The sequence below is a fragment of the Sapajus apella genome, unplaced genomic scaffold, assembly GCF_009761245.1.
Source record: "Sapajus apella isolate SASKATOON/1434 unplaced genomic scaffold, GSC_monkey_1.0 scaffold39, whole genome shotgun sequence".
Lineage (NCBI taxonomy): Eukaryota > Metazoa > Chordata > Mammalia > Primates > Cebidae > Sapajus > Sapajus apella.
The window spans coordinates 22,437,930-22,457,664 of NW_022436979.1; the positions used below are offsets into that span (position 1 = coordinate 22,437,930).

Consider the following 19,735-nt stretch of genomic DNA (forward strand, 5'->3'; position numbering starts at 1 on the left):
ATCTCTGTTGTTTTGTTGTTTGTCCCATTAAGTGGTTCTAGATGAATGTTTTTTTTTTTTTTTTTTTTTTTTTTTTTGGGGCAGTGAACATACAGACCACTGAATTCAGAAATCTGTATATTGTAAACTACTTCATTCGTTCTCTACTAAATTCACCTGGTCTGTACAATTTGAAAGGTGGCACATTTTATTCTTTTTGTCTTTCAATTGTTTTTATTCAAAATGTTTTACATAAGGAGTTGAATGTTTTAGTAAGAATGGGCTAGCCATGCAGGCATCTACCTGCTGACGGTGGGAGAGTGAATATATAAATATTGTCCAGGGAATTGAGAAGAAAGCAGCTGACATGTTTCTGCAAAGAAGAACCCATCTCCTTCTCTTCACCTCTCTCTCTCCCTAAGAAATGCAGATTAGGTCTAAAGTCCTCGCAGGTTAGCTGTGCTTCTTCTCAAAGTCAAGCCAGAACTTACAGTATTTTTTTAAAAAATAAGGCTAAAAAAATTATAAAGTCAAGCCTACGATGGAGAGGTAGAAACCAAAGGCAAGAGGAAAGAATTGGAAGAGAGCTAGAGGTAGTACATGTCTAAGTCCACAACTTGAAAAGCTTATTTAAAATGCAAGCTGTCAGCTATTTTTTTTTCAATAGCTGACACCTTGCATTTTAAATAAGGCCTGAGTTTTTAGGTACAAATAGTTAAGGTAATACATTTTAATCTGTTTAGGCTTATGCATAGTTTGATCTTGTATATATAGAATTTTAGTCTTTGCCTGTCTCTAGCTAGCTAACTAGCTGCTCCTCTCCCGCTCTGTAGGCGCATGTGCACGCACGTGCCTGAGTAAACACTCAGAGAGAAAAATAAGATGTTTGACATGTTATTCCCCTAATTTCATAAGAATTTCTAAGTAGTAGTTTTAAATAGTATTTGTTTTTACTTTCACTTTTCTGTGTTGCTTGAATTTGTTTAAAGGAGAATGCACCTTACTAAATTTTTTAAAAAATTATTCATGCTTATTGTAGAACATTTAGAAAATATTACAAAGTATAAAAGAGCAAAATAGGTATCACTGCCAATTCCATCACTGTTAACATTTTAGTGTGTTTTCAATCAACTTGAATGTTCAGTTTGGACTCCTACTTTTTTTACATAATGTATTTTTTCTGTGTCATTAATTATTCTGAGGCATAAAGAATGGGATCACATTCCAGGAGTCCAGAGAGGAAGGAATGATGGTGATCTGGGCTCTGGCTGTGGGAAGAGAAATGAAAGTAAACGACGAACCTGAGAAATCTTTAGAGATCAGATTGACAGAATGAAGTGATGTACCTGATGTGTATTTTGAAATAACTTTCAACGTATGTGTTTTATTTTCACAAATGTAAAGGTCTCATAAATTATGAGTAAATCATGCACAAAACTGTCATAAATCATGGACAAAGAATGCAAGTTTAACAATGTCTTCATTGGAGATACATGCAAATTTCTTACAAAGTCAGAGTTTTAAATTGTGAATTCATGTGCCAGCATATTTATTTAAAGAGCATAAAGAATAATGTTATAGATATTGTATTTTCTGATTATACTCAGAATTATGAATGTGTATAGTCTATTCTAAAGATCAGATAGAAATGACAGGATCTGAAATGATACAAGAGAAACACTTGGCTCTTAACCAGAAACTTTACGGCATATTTCTGTCTTCACTACATAACAGTGAAGTCTATTAAAAATCTAAAACTGAAGCAAATTCACCTTTTTATACTCCTTCAATAATTTTGTTTTGAAGGTCTTTGCTACATACTTGAAATATGTTATATTTTCAAAGCTCTCTGGCTGATTTGGTGAAGCGCATGTGTTTTGTGCCTCACAAAAACACATTTGGATACTATTAAACAGAAAAGATAAAATATTGCATAGGTCTGAAGAATTAATTTTAAAACGTTTCTTTAAGATAAACAGCCTATCAACTACATCTTAAATGTCATTGCTTAGGATGACCAGCTAAGCAGATTTACAGACAACTGCATGGCTAAAAAGGAATTATTTTGACCTCCTTATCATAAACTATTATGTCCAAAGACAGCAGCAGCATCTCCATCTAACCTGCAGTGAGAAATCTGCCCTGTTACCAGTGGAATCTCCACAGGCAACAAGAAAGAGAATATACTTAACATTATGCATAATTCCTCAAAGAATTTTCTCATTTTGAGATTGGCTCAAAAATGATCTGCTAAATAAAATTCTAGCAATCGCAGGTAAGAAAGAAGGAACTGTCAGCATTCCATCCTTCAGGCTGTACTTCAGAGCTGCTGTACAAGTCACAAGCTGTTCTTATCAGAAGTCTGCTTTCTTAGCTTTTCTTTACACATTCCAACCTATCGTCACATGCTTTGAGATTTTTGTGAGGAAATGAGCACTCTAAAATATAATCATTGGTTGCTATTTTATGACTCACCAGGTCTATGGCATTCAAAATTAAATCATGTAGGCATGCTGCGTGTCTGAAAAAGTCTTCCATACCTGGCCAAGACTGAACCCAGCCAGCCATGTGGCCCTGGGAATGGCCCCTCTGCCGACTAGCATTTGTCTGCAGGATTGATGCAGCCACCCGAAGACCTTTTGAATTCTCAAGGCTCCTTGAAGAATTGCAGGAGAACTCTGCTTCATTGATTACTGAAACTAGAAGATGCAGCAAGCTCTTCCCAGGACAAAGAGCTGGAATAGAAAGGCAACCATGACACTCACTGGCAACACTGTCTCCCCACATGAAGGTCACTGGAGGTCAAGCTCTAGTAAACCCCATCCACTAAGCCTATTTCATGGAGGATTCATTCATTCATTCCATAAATATTTACAGACAGTCTGCTGTGTGCCAAGCAGTATTCCCCATATCAGGACAGAACAGCCAACAAAAGAGGCAAAAACACCTTCGCTCATGGAGCCTACATTTCATGTTCTGAAAGGCTTCTTGGGCCAAAAGAACCCAGAAAGAAGGGCTGCATCCCTTCTCCTGCAGCACCAAATAAGAACTGCTGCAGTCTACAACAGACATGGCCAGGAAAATCAGAGCTCTTGGTTACAAATAAGAACTAACAACAAAAACTTGTAGCAACGGAGATATTCTGTTCCTTCTACAAAGCTGAACTTCTTTAGTCTTCGTCAACATAAAACTGTATTTTTCTTAGAAAAGCAAAGGGGAAATCAGAGAATGAATAATCTGAACCCTTGGAGTGAAGTGTAAGCCATCTGATAAGTTAAGTTTATGCTTCACTGTTCCATTTCTTAAAATTAGATACCTTGTGCTCATTACCTTAGAGAACAGAAAGACAGAAGGAGAAAACTGTGTCACAGATGCTGGGAAAGCACTTGTATTACTAACAGAAAGCCACAGTAACGTGAGGAGTCACTCTCAGAAAGACTTCAAATCCTCTCTAACTCTCCAGCACATGGGAGGCCTAGGGATCTTTAGAACAAATGGGGAGAAGGATGGATATCTTAGCACCACAACTCTCCCAGAAACACAAGATAGAAGTCTGATGCAGGAGCCCTATCTTTCATCTGTTTCTACTCATTTGTAAGAAAACAATGCTTGCTTTCTTATTTAAAGAACAAACCCTGTATCCACCAATTATTCCTGACATCTGACGAGGGATGGGGGCTACAGACGCAAATTTGAAAGAAGAAATATTTTATTTTACAAACTTGATTTGAATATAAGCCCTAAATTTATGTTGACTATATCCAAGAATAAGATTATGCAACCAAGACATAGCAAAGGGAGGGGGGAGTTTTGAGGTTTTTTCCTAATTACAAAGCCTACTAGGAGACTAATAATGGGGAAACCTTTCTCATGGAGCTGGATTCTGCAAAACCTAGTGATAAGGAAAAAAGAATATAAGAATTGCAGTTTATTTCAATTCTCTTTTTTTTTGTTATTTTCTCTTTCTTAACCTGTAATATATATTATTTTGCTTGCTCTAAAAGCGAGCGCACTAAAAGTGAGCCTTCCCTTTTTTGACAACTGTAGCCCAGATATTTCTGTTAGAAAATTTTTTATATGTATGCAGTTCAATATCTATATAATATTCATTTTTTATAGTCTGTAGATATGAATGGGTGATTAAATTAATTTTATAGATGGCTCACTTGAAACAGCAAAGAGACCACTCCTTAATATATAAGCACAAAAATTAAAATCACTTTGCAATCTTGATCAACTATATCAAATCACAAACAAAGCTGATTAAGAAGCAACACGAACATTCTGTAACTTGATCACAACCCATAATGAGTGTTGCCCAGAGGAAATCCTTTTAGCAATTCACAAGGCACTGTGTGTCTAAGACTGAATTCCTACTTACCCAGAGTGTACAGATTCATTCTTAGGCACAATACATAAAATGCTGGGAAATGCCCAGATTTTTGACTGTGCTGCAGAACTGCAATTGAGCTGTGAGGAAGACAGCCTCAGAGGAGAAATCAGAGAGCACAGCTTTCCCATGGCAAAGGGCTCAAGAAGACCTGAACTCTGCTGTGAAGAACGAAATTGTCCCAGAAAGTCCAGGGCAAGAGCTCTCCCAAATTTTTTACCAGCTCATCCTAAGAATTCACTGGATGCTTTCTGCTGGGTGTCATTAACAGCTGCAAGACACTCCATCTGAGGGCCACAGTCAGGATGCAGTGTTCACAAATTTTTTAATCAAATGAATCAAGAGTAGAGGGTCTGTCCATGAATAATAAAATATAGGGAGGAAATAAGTCACACGGAATGGAATTCTCTCATTGGGTTGAGAATATATACACCCAATACTTCTTTTTTTATTCCTTTGTAGGGAAGAAAGATTTTTTTTTTCCTCACCCATCACCAGGATTATGGCTAATGCCCCTGTAACAAAGTACAGATTAACAAGAGAAAAGCATACGCATTTATTTAAAACGTTTTCTGTGGCACAGGAGTCTTCATAAGAAAATGGCCCAAAGAAACAGGAAACGTGTGTATCGTAGGCTTAGTTAGTTTTGATGAACAGTGGCCGCCATGGCGTAGTAGAATTGGACAGAGTGGGTATGCTCTCATGGAGATAAACTGGGGGAACTCAGCAAGGCCTGTGTCTTCAGAGATAAGGATGCTTCTTTCTTAAGCCTCTGATGAGGGCTTATGACCTCCTCCCAAGAGTGGGGAGTGGGCAGAGAGTGACCTCCCTGCTCCTGCTTTTCCTCAAATGCCACATGGGTTATCTCAGCTGATGCCCTTCCCGGGAGACAAAGCCATCTTTGAGTATTTCAGGATTCTAAAATCAACTCCATTCTTTGGATTTACCAAAAGCAGCAGCCTGAAGTTGATGATATCAATGTACAAAATGGAATAATTCCTTCACATGACACCTCTGGTTTCAATAGTAACAGTTTTGCCCTTCTCCCACATTCACTACCTTCTTGGTGTCCAGAGACCTGAAAGGTACTTTCTGGCCCAGGTGTAATGTTCCCCTTTCTGGGTGGCTTTGAGGCTAGTGGCCTGAGTTGAGACAGTCCCACATCTGAGTTTAGTCCAGCCTCAAGGCCTGAGCCAGCACCCTCTTTAACTTTCATTTTAGCAATTATAGATAACAATAACCAAGGGACGGAATATTTTGCTTTTTTCTTGTTAGTCTGCATTTCCTTATGCCTCCAGTGAAGCAATTCCTGGGGAGTTGGATCTATCTCTAGACTCTGCTAAGAACTTTTACCTTTAGTAACTGATCTCAACATAGCTGCAGCTTCATACTACGGGCGACCACGAGGCCACCTGGGAATCGAAGATTCTTTATCCCCCCACCCTTTAATCCTTTCTCTTCAAACCATTGGCTTCCGTGAGTCAGGGCTGTTCAAGCAAATCCCACTTCACTGACGACAATAATTTAGGGAAAACTTTCTCGAACCTTGTTTGTTTATTTCTTTTACCTCTGCTCTCACACCACAAAAATCGTGGGGACAGAAGAAGACTTCTATGACCAAATGTATGGGGGTATTTTCCCCATGCATCAAGCAGCAGACACAAGTTAGGTGTCCTCTAATTCAGCTCTGACACTGCTCACCCGGAGATAGCGTCAGGTCCCATAGGTTAGGGGCTCAGTCCCAAGATTTTCCTCACCTTTCCAGATGCTAGTTGCAAGTCAGGGCCTCCAGAACTTCTGACCAGCTTCAAGTTGGAGTTCCCACGATGCCCTCGTTGAATCTGATTAATTTCCTGGTGCAGCTCACAGAACTCAGAGAAGCACGTCTATCAGCTATTATAAAAGATGCTACAAAAGATACAGATGAAGAGACACATAAGCCAAGGGATGGAGGAAGTGGTGTGGTGCTTCCTTGCCTCCCTAGACACCACCTCCTCTAGGAACCGCCATGTGTTCAGCTATCTGGAAGCTTTGGTGCCATTTTCCAAATGCCACGGGCTCACTTTGTGTCTGTGTTACATTTTGGCAATTCTAGGATTATTTCAAAATCTATTACTATATTTGTTATAGTGCTCTGTGATCAGTGACCCTTGACATTACCGCTGTAACTATTTTGGGGCACCCTGAGCTGCATCCCTGTAAGACAGCATGCTTAACTGATACACATTGTTTGGACTCTGACTGCTTTGCCGACTGGCTGCTTCCCCAGCTGTCTTCTTCTCCTTGGGCCTCCCTACTTTCTGAGACTCAACAATATGAAAATTAGGCCAATTAATAATCCTACAATGGCCTGTAACTGTTCATGTAAAAGGAAGAGTCGCATGCATTTCTCACTTAAAACTGAACGCTAGAAATGATTAAACTTCGTGAGTAAGTCATGTCAAAAGATGAGGTGGGCCAGAAGCTAGGCCTCTTGGACAAAACAGAGAGCCAAATTGTGAATGCAAAGGCAAAGTTCTTGAAGGACATTAATCCTGTGGACACACCATGGTAAGAAAATGAAATTGCTGGTGTGGAGAGTTTAATGGTCTGGATAAAAGTCCCAACCAGCGTAACATTCCATTAAGCCAAATTCTAATTCAGGGGTACGCCCTGAACTCTCTTCAATTCTATAAGGGCTGAGAGAAGTGTGGAAGCTGTAGAGGCAAAGTCTGAAGCTAGCAGAGGTTGGTTCATGAGGTTTAAGGAAGGAAGATCTCTTCATAACATAATACTGTAGTGCAAGGTGAAGCAGGAAGTGTGACGGCAGCGAGTTATCCAGAAGATCTAGCTCAGATCACTGACGAAGGTAGCTACCCTAAACAACAGATTTTCAGTGTTGATGAAACAGCCTTCTACTGGAAATGTATGTTATCTAGGAGTTTCACGGTTAGAGAGAAAAAGGCAATGCCTGGCTTCAAAGCTTCAAAGGACAGGCTGAGTCTTGTTAGGATTAACGCATCTGGCGACTTTAAGTTGAAGCCGATGCGTACCTACCATTCTGAAAATTCTAGGGCCCTTAAAACATATGCTGAATCTACTCTGCCTGTGCTCTATAAATGGAACAACAAACCCTGAATGACAGCACGTCTATTTATCATACGGTTTACTCATTTTTTTTTTTAAGATGGAGTCCCACTCTGTCACCCAGGCTGGAGTGCAGTGGTGCAATCTCGACTCACTGCAACCTCTGCCTTCCAGGTTCAAGCGATTCTCCTGCCTCAGCCTCCTGAGTAGCTGGGATTACGGGCATGTGCTACCATGCCCAGCTGATTTTTGTATTTTTTTTAGTAGAGATGGGGTTTCATCATGTTGGTCAGGCTGGTCTCGAACTCCAGACCTCAGGTGAACCACCTATCTCAGCCTCCCAAAGTGCTGGGATTACAGGAGGGAGCCACTGCATCCAGCTGGTTTACTCAGTATTTTAAGCTCACTGTTGATACCTACTGCTCAGAGAACAAGATTTTTTTTCAAAATATTACTAATCCTTGACAATGTACCTGGTCACCTAAGAGCTCTGATGGAGATATACAAGGAAATAAATTTGTTTTCATGCCTGCTAATACAAGATCACTCTGAAGCTCAGGGATGAAGCAGTAATTTCCACTTTCATGTCTTCTTATTTAAGAAATACATTGCATACAGTTTTCACTGTCATAGTTATGATTCCTCTGATGTATCTGAGCAAAGTAAACTGAAAAACCTTATGGAAGGGACTCACCATTCTAGATGCCATTGAGAACATTCATGATTCATGAGAGGAGGTCAAAAATATCAACATTAACAGGAGTTTGGAAGAAGTTGATTAAAATTATCATGGATAACTTTAAGGAGTTCAAGACTTCAGTGGGAGAAATAACTGCAGATATGGTAGAAAGAGCAAGAGAACTAGAATTTGAAGTGGAGCCTAAAGATGTGACTGAATTGCTGCAATCTAATGATAAAACTTGAAGAAATGAGGACTTGATTTTTATGGATGAGCAAAAAATGTGTAAATTTTTTTGAGATGAAATCTCCTCCCGGTGAAGACACTATGAACATTGTTGAAATGACAACAAAGGATTTAGAATATTCAATAAACTTAATTGCTATAGAAGCAGCAGAGTTTGAGAGAATTGACTCTAATTTTGAAAGAAGTTCTACTGTGGGTAAATTTCTGTCAGTATTACATGCCACAGAGAAATTTTTCATGAAAGGAAGGGTCAACAGATGTGGCAAACTTCACTGTTGTCTTATTTTAAGAAATTGCTGGTAGGGCGCAGTGGCTTACAGCTGTAATCCCAGGACTTTGGGAGGCCTGAGGTGGGTGGATCACCTGAGGTCAGGAGTTTGAGACCAACCTGGCTAACATGGTGAAACCCTGGCTCTACTGAAAATACAAAATTAGCCAGGTGTGGTGTTGGGTGCCTATAATCCTAGCTCCTTGGGAGGCTGAGGCAAAGAATCACTGGAACCTGAGAGGCAGAGGTTGCAGTGGGCCAATATCCTGTCACTGCACTCCAGCCTGGGCAACAGAGTGAGACTCCACCTCAAGAAAAAAAAAAAAGAAATTGTCACAGACACTCCAACCTTCAGTACCCACCACCCTGATCTGTCAGTAGCAATCAACATAAAGGCAGGACCCTCCCCCAATCAACAACAAGATTACAACTCACTGAAGTCTCAGATGATCAGTAGCATTTTTATTGATAAATTATTTTAAGCTAAGGGATGTACATTGGTATTTTTAGACATAATGCAATTGTACTCTTAATAGACTACAATATAAACATGACTTTCATCATGTTTTTTGCAAAAGCAAAAAATTTGTGTGGCTCACTTTATTGCAATGTTTGCGTTGTTTGAGTAGTCTGGAGCTGAACTTGCAATATTTCCAAGGTATGTCCACAAACGGAACAGAGATACAGTGAGTCATTAATGGTCAAGAAACCAAGAAATCTGGTGATAGTAAACTAGCCTTAAGATTGAGGAACTTTCAAGAAGAATTTGGGTCCGTTATTGTCCTCGTTCACGCATGCAATGCTAACCTGCATGCCACTTATGCCAAGAACTATTTTAAGAGACAGAGATGCAGCAATGAACAAAACAGTCTCTCTGCTCTCATGCAGCTTGCATAGGGGAGAGTGGGAGCAAACAGTGAAGAAATTTGAAAGCGTGTATACAAGATGGGTCAGATGGTAAGAAGTGCTTTAAAGAGGAAGGAAGTAGAATATGAGAATAGAGAAGAGAAGGTGCCATTTTACGTGAAATGGTCAGAAAAGATTCTTCTTATGACGGGGTAATAATTAAGCAAAGGCCTGGATAAGAGAGGAAGTAAGCCATACTGATACCTGATGAAAAAGCATTCCAGGCAAAGGGGAGCACACGTGCAAAGGCCTCAAGGCAGAAGCACATCTGGTTGGTGTCTTTGAGGACTGCGAGAATACAGCAGAGACTGATTGGACTAGAGATCTGAGAAGGGTCAGGGGACAAGATGGTTTAAGACCTTGCTAGCCGCGGAAGGTTTTAAGCAGATGAAAAACATGATTTGCCTTATGCTTTAAAAGACTTACTCTGAATGCCCTCAGGTCAGGAGTTTGAGACCAGCCTGGTCAACATGGTGAAATCCTGACTCTACTAAAAATACAAAAATTAGCCAGGTTTGGTGGTACATGCCTGTACTGTCAGCTACTGAGGAGGCTGAGGTAGGAGAAACACTCGAACCCAGGAGGTAGAGGTTGCAGTGAGCCCAGGCTGCACCACTGCACTCCAGCCTGGTGACAGGGTGAGACTCTGTCTCAAAAAAAAAAAAGACACTCTGGTTGTTCAGTGAAGAGCAAAGAGCAGGGAGCACAAGAGAGTAAGTGGGAGAGGAGTCAGGAGGCTATTTCCATAATCCATGAAAACAATGACACAAAGTGAAGCTGGGTGCACACAGTGGGTGTGGCAAGGGGAGCTGGGGAGCTGAATACAGTTCAACAGTGTATGGTGATAGGAGGGGTAAGAGGCAAAGAGGGGTCAGGACAAGTTTTCTGGCCTAAGAGCTGGTATGCCGGAGGTGCTATTTACTGAGATGGAGAGGACTGAGCAGGGTAGGGCCCAGGGCTTGAAGGTGGAGGATCAAGAATTCCCTTATATGATAGTTGAATTGTCTATTAATCTTACAAGTACTTATAATTAGCAGATAATTAAATATGAGTCTAAATTTTAGAGGAGAGTAGGAGCTGGAAATACACATTCATGAACCGTGCACATATAAGTGGAATTTACTGCCATCCGGCTTCATGAGATCACATAGTCATGAACGCACCCAAGAAAAGGGCTGAGGACTTTTAACTATGTTAAAAGATAAATGTTCCTTTCACATGTTGAATTTATGTCAATGATGGCACAGTAGACAACTGCTGAACTCTACTCAGTTCATAGCAAAATATTAAAACAAAATTCCAGTTTCATCAAATCACTGAATGGCATTTAAAATTCAGAATACTTGCAGAGATGCCAAATATCTTAATAAAGACGAAAGCCTAAATTCAGATTGGTGGCCTAGACTCTGCCTTCCTTGATAGTCTATTTAAAAATAACAATAATGATAATAGTAAGAAGAAAATATGTATGAATCACTAGATATGTTGCAATACACTCAAAGATAGATTCATTTCTTTCCTACTATACCATTGTAAATGTCAATCTATAAAATAGTTTTATTAGAAAGGCACAGTCACTCTCAGGCCAAAGAAACTTATAAATACGGGGCAAGGGCCTGATGTAGGCTGAAAAATAATTGAGAGAACAAGTAGATACGAAGCTAACAAATAACACTGTCAACCAGAGTTAGGCAGATAAGCCAGAGGCAGCACAAGTGACAGGTCGAGACAGGTAGACAGACAAATGCCAGGAGTGAGAGGAGAGAAGTCCAAAGTGCAATGAAACACTCAAGCACCAGTCAATCCATGGAAACTTAGGCAGGAAGGGCGGCTCAAAGGAGGAGCAACAGGTAGAGAGAAAGGAGGAGATGTGTGAGCAGGAGGCAGGAGGGCGCTGTTTGATCAGTTTGGAGAGTGAGGTGCTTTTTTGAGCCTGACAAAATAACTGGAATGCAGAATCTGGAGGACCGTGTAGGCCATGTTAAACAGCAAGCACTTGATTCTGCACGTGCTGGAAACCAGGGCAGGGCTTCTAAGCAAGGCAGCGACACAATCATATCACACCTTAGGAAGGGCAGGAAGATCACGAGGGATCTCTCACAGTAAGAGATAAGAATCTAAACGACAAGGTGCCCATGAACATGCAAAGAACGAAGACTGAAGACACTTTAGAAGGCAGGCTCCACAGGACCTCAGTGAAGGGGTTTGGGAGACTCACAGCTTTCTATAGTGAAATCAAGGATATCAGAAACTATTGGAATAAAAGAAACAGTCCTAGGGCTGGGGGTAGGAGGATGAATGGGGTTCCATTTTGGACAGGAGAAGGAGAAAATTCAGGTAATTCATTTTGATTGGTCAAGCAAAAAAATTTGAAGCTAAACATTACAGAAGTGACAACAATGTTTTATGAGGTCGAGTTACAGAAACAGGCCCAAGAAAGCACAGTATGTCCTGTTTCTTTTCTGATTAAATAAATAATAAGGATATTTTCTGTTAAGTTTTTTGATAAACTGTTATTTAATCAGAAAGAGACAAGATAAATTTGAACTTGAAAGTATAAGAAAATCAGTATAAGAAAAGGTGAGTCTGTATTTCTTATGGTCTTAAATCATCCTTCAAATAATGGGCTATGAGAAAAATGAGATCCTACTTATTTATCTAGCCTTTTCCTTGATAGATTAAAAACTATATCAAAATCTTACTATATTACAAAGACACTAATACATTCAACTGAGAATCCATAGTATAAAAACATATAAATCAAGGGAATTAAAAAAACAATCATTGTGTTCAAAAGGGAAAGATTATTCCAAATTTTTTCTGCATGTTTTAGAATAGTTTCACAGTTTAAAACACTGTACTTTATAAAATCATTATCCAGCATCTAATAAAGTATATCTATAACAATGACAACACTGGAATTTAACAGTTTACAAAGCACGTTTGACACATCACATTTAAATGAACGCTGCAACTAGTTTAGTACATTCATGCATATTAGAAAACAGTAGTTTTTGAATATTGCATTTGTTCATGTAAGTCAGAAAGTTTAAACTATTTCCTATCCCTGCTACAGGTTCAAGACTAAGAATTGTTATTCATTATGATTTGGTCTTTACATAAATCATGACGGTAGACCATACCCCATGAGAGCCTTGAGGTGCCGTAAAGCTCTAGCACCAGGAGCAACGGGTTGTAATTTAGCTTAGTCACACATTTGCTGTGAGAACTCTGGCAAGCTTCAGCTCTACAGTAAACTTGGAAACACAAAGAAATTATGTGAAAAATACCACACTCACACACACACACACACACACACACACACACACACACACACACACAATCACTCTTCTCTTTTTACCCTGGCATAGAAAATGTAAGTGTACCAACAAGTGACCTCCAAAGAGCAAATGAAACAGAAATTTCAAGCCAGTGCCTGAGTAGGACCCGTAACTTTAACAAAGTGCCTCTCATATGTGCCTCATACACCCGTACTCATTTTTCACAACTAACTCAAACAGCGCCCCCTCAGTGACACCCCTCCTGTTCTGCCCACCACATATGCTTGCTGACTGATGGTATCCTCTCACCCAGAATACACAGCACTTTCTACAGGGGGCTCTATGCTTTGATACTAACTGAGGACCTATGGGCAGAGGGGTTTCAATTCATGTCTGTGGCTCTCATTCAACTGTCCTGCGTCAGGCACCCAGCAGGTGGTAATAAATACTGGTTTAACACTAAAACCTTGGAATGCTACATAATTATTCTAAAGGATAGTCATTTTTAAAAACATTTTGGAAGCTTTTTTGAAACTGACTTTTCAGATTCTTAAACTATCTCAGTGATAGGTCTTTGGTCTTCTAGGTTAGAGCTTGTTTTATCTTAGAAACTGTCAAAAGTTATACGAAACCAAGCATGTATCTCTGTCCATTTTGTTTTCTCTCCCCTGTTAATGGTAAAGAAGGGTTTCTTCTCTTTCCTAGGCCAAATGTTCCACAAACGAATGTGTTAATGAATGAGCAAATTAGTAAATGACATGAAAGGGAGATCGAACTGTATAAAAGCGTATTTAAAAAATAAGAAGCAACGGCTGCTAACATGTCATAGCGAGACTCCGTCCTGATCTCGGCAACCCACAACTTTGACAATGAAGATGAAAGAGGATCAAATCCCTAAATACCACAGGTGCACTAAGACCTTCCCACATGCCCAAAGAAGGCAGCCTTGCAGAGGGGAAATGATGATGAAGAGGCCTGGTCAGAGGTTCAGGAGGAAGTTTAATTGCCTGTTAATTTGACTGGGATGGAAGGGATTAAACAAGGTTTGAAAGGAAACAGGAATTGTTAAACTCCTGACTAGGCAATAACTGGCATCCTCTTCTTATATCGGCCCCTACCTTGGGCCCCAAATAACTCAGCACTAACAGTGCCTTGGGCAGAGGCTCCAGTGACTGCCTAAAAGTGGCCTTCCAGAGCAGCACTTCCCACGCGCTGCCCTGCCTCGCTTTCCTCCTAGGCCTCATCAGAGGGATGACAGATGCCATTCCCTGGTTCCGTAACACTCAAGTCTACCCCCTCATATTCTAGCAAGAATCCAGCTTCACTGTGTGTCTAACCTCTCAGGAGTCAGACCTCAGAAGAACACCTTGGTGGTCTTCTGAAGGAAGGAAACAAGACCCTGACCTGGATTCATACGCATTACAATTCATCCACATAACTATCCTGTAAGGGATGTACCATTGTACTCAGAAAACTGACACTCAAGGAGATTGAGTAACTTGTCTAAGACCTCACAGGTACTGAGTGCAGAGCCTGGATTCCAAAACCTGTGAGACTGAAATCCATGTTAGTTCTTCTATACGTGAGCTCAAAACGCAGCTGTAAACCAGCAAGACTGACTTCCTCTTGCAGCTTATCACCAGCTCTGAATAGAAGAATTCTCAAAATGCTTTAATAAGCAATAATAGCCTCATGGGAGTAAGTTGACAAGTTCCCAGCATTACTGCTTTAGATGCACTTGAACTTTTCTCCATATATAGAGTCAAGAATAAGAAAAGAGGATCTAAAGGGGAAGGAGACAAATAAAACGGGACTGAGCCTTATATGTGTTGACCAGGACAGATAATGTTGGGATTTTTCTTACTTTCTTCCAGATTAATCCAATAAAGATGTCTGTTTCTGTTACCTAAAATCAACTTGAGAAGTTTGCTCCCTCCCACTTTAAGTGGCTTTGCATAGAGCCCACAATTGAACATTGGTTCTTACGGCAAAGATCCATATCGATGTTTTTATAGTATTATTCAAAGCAAGTTTGATTTCATCCTTGGCAACTGTAGGTGGAATGTCAGCAACACTCTCCATATTAGCCATTAGAGAGAAAACACTGTGAAACTCCAAAGGCCTTGATTATTGGGCCAATGAAACATTTATGCCCTGATCGGATGGAGCAAAGCTCTGGCAGGGAGGGTGAGCCACCTTCTGAGTGTGCCAGCGAAGCTCTCGCCTGCTGTTTCAGATAAATGACTTTCATTTTACTGTGGGCTTGTGCTTGATAAGGTTACTAGATTGATTCAAGTTGTTTTCAAGCCTTGAAGGCAAAGATGTTGCAGCATCCAGCGTCCTCACAACACACTCTTACTTGTCTAAGGAAGGTTCTTGTCATAATACCCTAGACATCAACAGAAAATATTTTACTTCTTATCATATATTAATTTTGCTCTGGAATAAGTAAATAAAACTACCAGAATGCCAATGAGGATGTTAAGTTGATGTTTATTTGTGTGTTCTAATCCGTAGATGAACAGCAAGGTCTCTTTTAATTCATGATTCCAAGTATCAGGCCACAGTAGTACAAGTGTCAAAACATCTATTCTCAGTTCAGAGTTAAGGTTTCTAGTAAGAATTCTATTTTCTCCATAATCATAAAATAGCATCAAGAAAAGTCAATATCTTAAAATACAGATCATTGAAAAGTAGATCTTTCTGCCCTTAACATAAACAAACTGTAAAATCTGGAGTTAAAATTATTCCTTGTAACAGCCCCTGCTTTTACCCAGAGTTAACGGAAAAGTTTATAGCCTTGCATGAGGCTTTGAGGCTTCGAAGGGTGTAGATATAGATATCTAAACCTATCACTTCACACTAGTCAGAATACCAGTCATAGAAATCCCACATGGAAAAACCATTCCTGGAGGTGTCTGGCCTTATGGATTATAAAATTAAACTTTCTTATCATTGTACCTAAACCAAAGTATGCTTCCTATAAAAGAAGGTTTCTTTCAAGAGTTAAGGCCTCCTCCCACCATCCCCCTTCTCACATACACACACACACACACACACACACACACACACACACACACACACAGAGAGAGAGAGAGAGAGAGAGAGAGAAAGAGAGAGAGAGAAAAACATACACAATTGAGAGCATTAGTTCTTTCCTCCCTTAGACTGATATTTTTAACTGCTAGTTTCAGCCACTTTGTTAATGGTGGAGTTAGAGGGAATGATAGATGTAACACCCATTTCACATATATGTTGCAACATCAAAGATACTGTTTTTTATTAAAAACACCAGATCTAAATTCCTTCTAAAATTATTTTGAAAAAGCAGTACTCTTGGCACCTTGGAAATGCTGGTCTATTTGTTATGACCCAATTGAATGTTATCTTCAATATAAACTATAATTTACTGGTATGATCACTCTTCATATCTTACCTGTATATACTCAAAGTGAGTAATTTCTCATGTTTAGCAAATTGTTCTCTGGGTAATTCATTCTTCAGGTTTTGTGTACAAAAGTACAAAACAGTTATCACAGTAAACTTTCTAGTATTTGTTTTTTGAAGCTATATATTTTGGAATAAACTTGGGATTTTATGCCATATTAGGCTTGAGCAAGTTAGGAAATGTATAAATTGAGCTTTCTAATTGTAATCTCAATATATGAATTCTTGCTAATTAAAATACTCTGCATCAGCAAAAACAATTTTCACATATGTGTTTAGGAGGTAATTAAGTGACTGTATATGAAAATAATTACACTTTCCCCTCCTTTCTTCAGTGACTAGAAAACTTCCATACTTTTACAATAATAATAATAAAATAATAATTTTAGAGAGCAGCAGCCCTCTCTTTGTGGCTGCCTCTCATACTGCCCTTCTTCACTCCATTCTTAGCTCTGCTACAATGATAAAAAGGGAATGTGGATGGTTTAGCACTTTTGGGTAGGTCCCCTTTCCAAATTTCCCTTCCCAAAAAGCTAACCAAATAAACAAACGAAAAACAGTGCAACAAAACACAAATAGGATTCCAACCGTTTGGCAAGTTCACCTGAGATTAAGTAGTTTTAGGCGGTCAGTAACAAAATGCTGCTTTGCTGTCACAGTAGAAAGGCAACAAATTCTTCAAAGAAGTCAAGAAGGTTGCAATCTTGACAAAGTTTCTCATTACCTTCCTCCTCTTATCACTTTTTTTTTACCCCACATTATCTATTGCAAAAATATATATAGCAGAAAGGATGGCTGGAAGGCAATTGATGTTTGTAAATAAATCCACAATAGGATCCAAGCTGAAGAGGAGAACATGTGAGCCTAGTAGGGCAATTCTCAATATGTGCATACATTGGTAAAGGCTAGCCTATGTTAATGCATTTTTTCATGTTGATTTTTTTCAAAGCTAAAGTGTGTTCCTTGCTGTGCTGACCACAAGCTAGTTTTAATAGTTTCACAAGCCTGGCAAAAACAGAAAAGAGGGGAAAAAAAGTCTGTAGTGACACTGAACCACCCAATTTAAGCATTGAGCATGTGCAAATTTTTAAAACAAGGAAGAAAATCATCCCTCTCTATAATGTTTAAACTGATTTTTAAGAAATAAAATGTAAGAAATCAGAAAAGCAAATATTTGGCACCTACATAGCCAATATCTGGCACTATGCAGAGTAGAAGAGTTAAATAATGAAGAACAAAGTGGTAACTTTGCTTCAGGAGTTTATAATCTACAGTTAGAAACCAATATAAAAATTTTGAGTATTCTTTCAAAGAAACAGCAGAAGCAGGCCCGGTGTGGTGGCTTGCACCTGTTAGAATAACATTTTGGGTGGCCAGGGTGGGACTATTGCTTGAGCTCATGAGTTTGATATCAGCCTGTGAAATTTAGTAAAACCTCATCTCTATAAAAAAAATTAATTTTATAAAAGGCAGAGCAAAAGCAAATGTGAAAGAAAACATTAGAAATCAGAGCTTGGGCAAAGAGATCAATGTGAGCAAAGCAGCTCTTCCCTGGGGGCCCTCTGGAGCATCCTGGCTTCCTGGAGAGGCCCTTTCCCATCCCTGAGAACCGTCTACCTCAGGCCAGGATTTTACCCCAAACTTCTTAACCTAATTTATTCAGCCAAAACATATTTATTTTTTGAATCCTTACCAAGACTGAGGCACTGTTCTACACAATGAAAATATGACAGTGATATAAAACAAAAATATTTACCATCATGCAAATGATATTCCAGGGAGAAAAGGTAGATCATTTACAAAATAAATATGTAAAATATATAATATGCCAGAAGGCAATAAGTGGCACAGAAAAAAAGTAAGCATGGGAGTGAATAGCTGTGAAGACGGGCAGATGGCTCAAGGAGTGGGTAGCAGGCAGAAGAATGGCCTTTCTGCATGTCCATAGCTCTATATGGCAAAAGGGACTTGCCAGTGTGATGAAGTTAAGGATCGTGAGATGAGGAGATTATTCTGGATTAGCCAGGTGAGCCCAATGTCATCACAGGGGTACTTAAAAGCAAAAGAGGGAGGCAGGAGATTCAGAGGCAAGAGGTGTTGACAGCTGGGGTCAGAATGATGCAGCTGCTGACTGGAAGGGGCCACAAGCCAAGGGATGTAGGCATCCTCTCAAAGCTGGAGAAGGTAAGAAAGTGGTCTCTCTGCCCTAGAGAGAGTATGTGTCTTTTAGGCTATAAATGTGTGCTAATTTATTCCAGCAGTCATAAGAAACTAATATAGAAGATTTCACTGAGAAGATGACATTTGAACAAAGATTCCAAGGAAGCAAGGGCACCAGCTATGATGGGGGAGAGCACTCCAGGAAGAAGAGGCAGGCAAACAGCAGGGTGCATGCCTAGCCCAGGAGCATGAAGTAGAGAACACTGGGAGTCAGAAGGCTGAGAGAAGACAGGTCAGAGAGAGGGACTGGGGTAGGTCAACTCACACTCAGCCTCATTGGCTATTGTAAGGACTTTGGCTTATTCTGAGTGAAACACGGAGTATAGGAGAGTCTATGAATATCTGTAGAAATTCTGAATGTTTACAAGAAGAATAAAAGTGGTATGCCAGTAACCCTATTGCTTGGGTTGGCGGGGGAAGCCCAGATTCGTAGCATTTGCTTATTTCCATTGTGTAAATAGTGCTACTGATGGTTTGACAAACACTTCACAACATTCCTGCGTACTTAACTATCAGCTTCAGCAGAGCACTGCGTGTATGACACCCCATTTGCCAATTCCACACTAGATTCTATTGGGTACAAATGGTTTCAGAGTCAACTAGTGGCAAAAGTAAGAAAGTCTTCAATAAAAGTCAGTGTTTACACTTGACAGATGTGAGATTCTGGAACTTATTTCTCTTTACCTGCTCTGCCTGGTGATTAAACTGTGATTTTAAAAGAAACATTTTTAACTCCTGACCAGAATGCTGCCATCAAATAAATAAAACACATACTTTTTTTATAATTGTAAGTTAGGTTCTGGGGTACATGTGCAGATCAGGCAGGATTGCTGCATAGGTACATACACGGCAAGGCGGTTTGCTGCCTCCATCCCCCATCTCCTATATCTGGCATTTCTCCCCATGTTATCCCTCCCCAACCTCCCCAACCCCTGTCATCTCTCCGTTAGCCGCCCCCAACTGACCCCATTTTGTGACGCTCCCCTCCCTGTGCTCATGTGTTCTCATTGTTCAACATGCACCTATGAGTGAGAACATGTAGTATTTGGTTTTCTGTTCTTGTGTCAGTTTGCTGAGAATGATGGTTTCCAGATTCATCCCTGTCCCTACAAAGAACATGAACTCATCATTTTTTATGGGTGCATAATATGCCATGGTGTATATGTGCCACATTTTCTTTGTCCAGTCTATCATTGATGAACATTTGGGTTGGTTCCGGGTCTTTGCTATTGTGAACAATGCCGCAATGAACA

At 39.8% G+C, this 19,735-nt stretch overlaps 1 long non-coding RNA gene across 1 annotated transcript; it reads right to left on the reverse strand.

The window, feature by feature from the left end:
• Window positions 1-366: 366 nt before the first annotated feature.
• LOC116565287 lies at window positions 367-7,500 on the reverse strand. The gene is made up of 2 exons (XR_004275364.1): window positions 6,127-7,500; window positions 367-4,722 (listed from the first exon to the last, which is right to left on the reverse strand). It is a non-coding gene; the product is annotated as an uncharacterized LOC116565287 (long non-coding RNA).
• Between the last annotated feature and the right edge of the window lie 12,235 nt (window positions 7,501-19,735).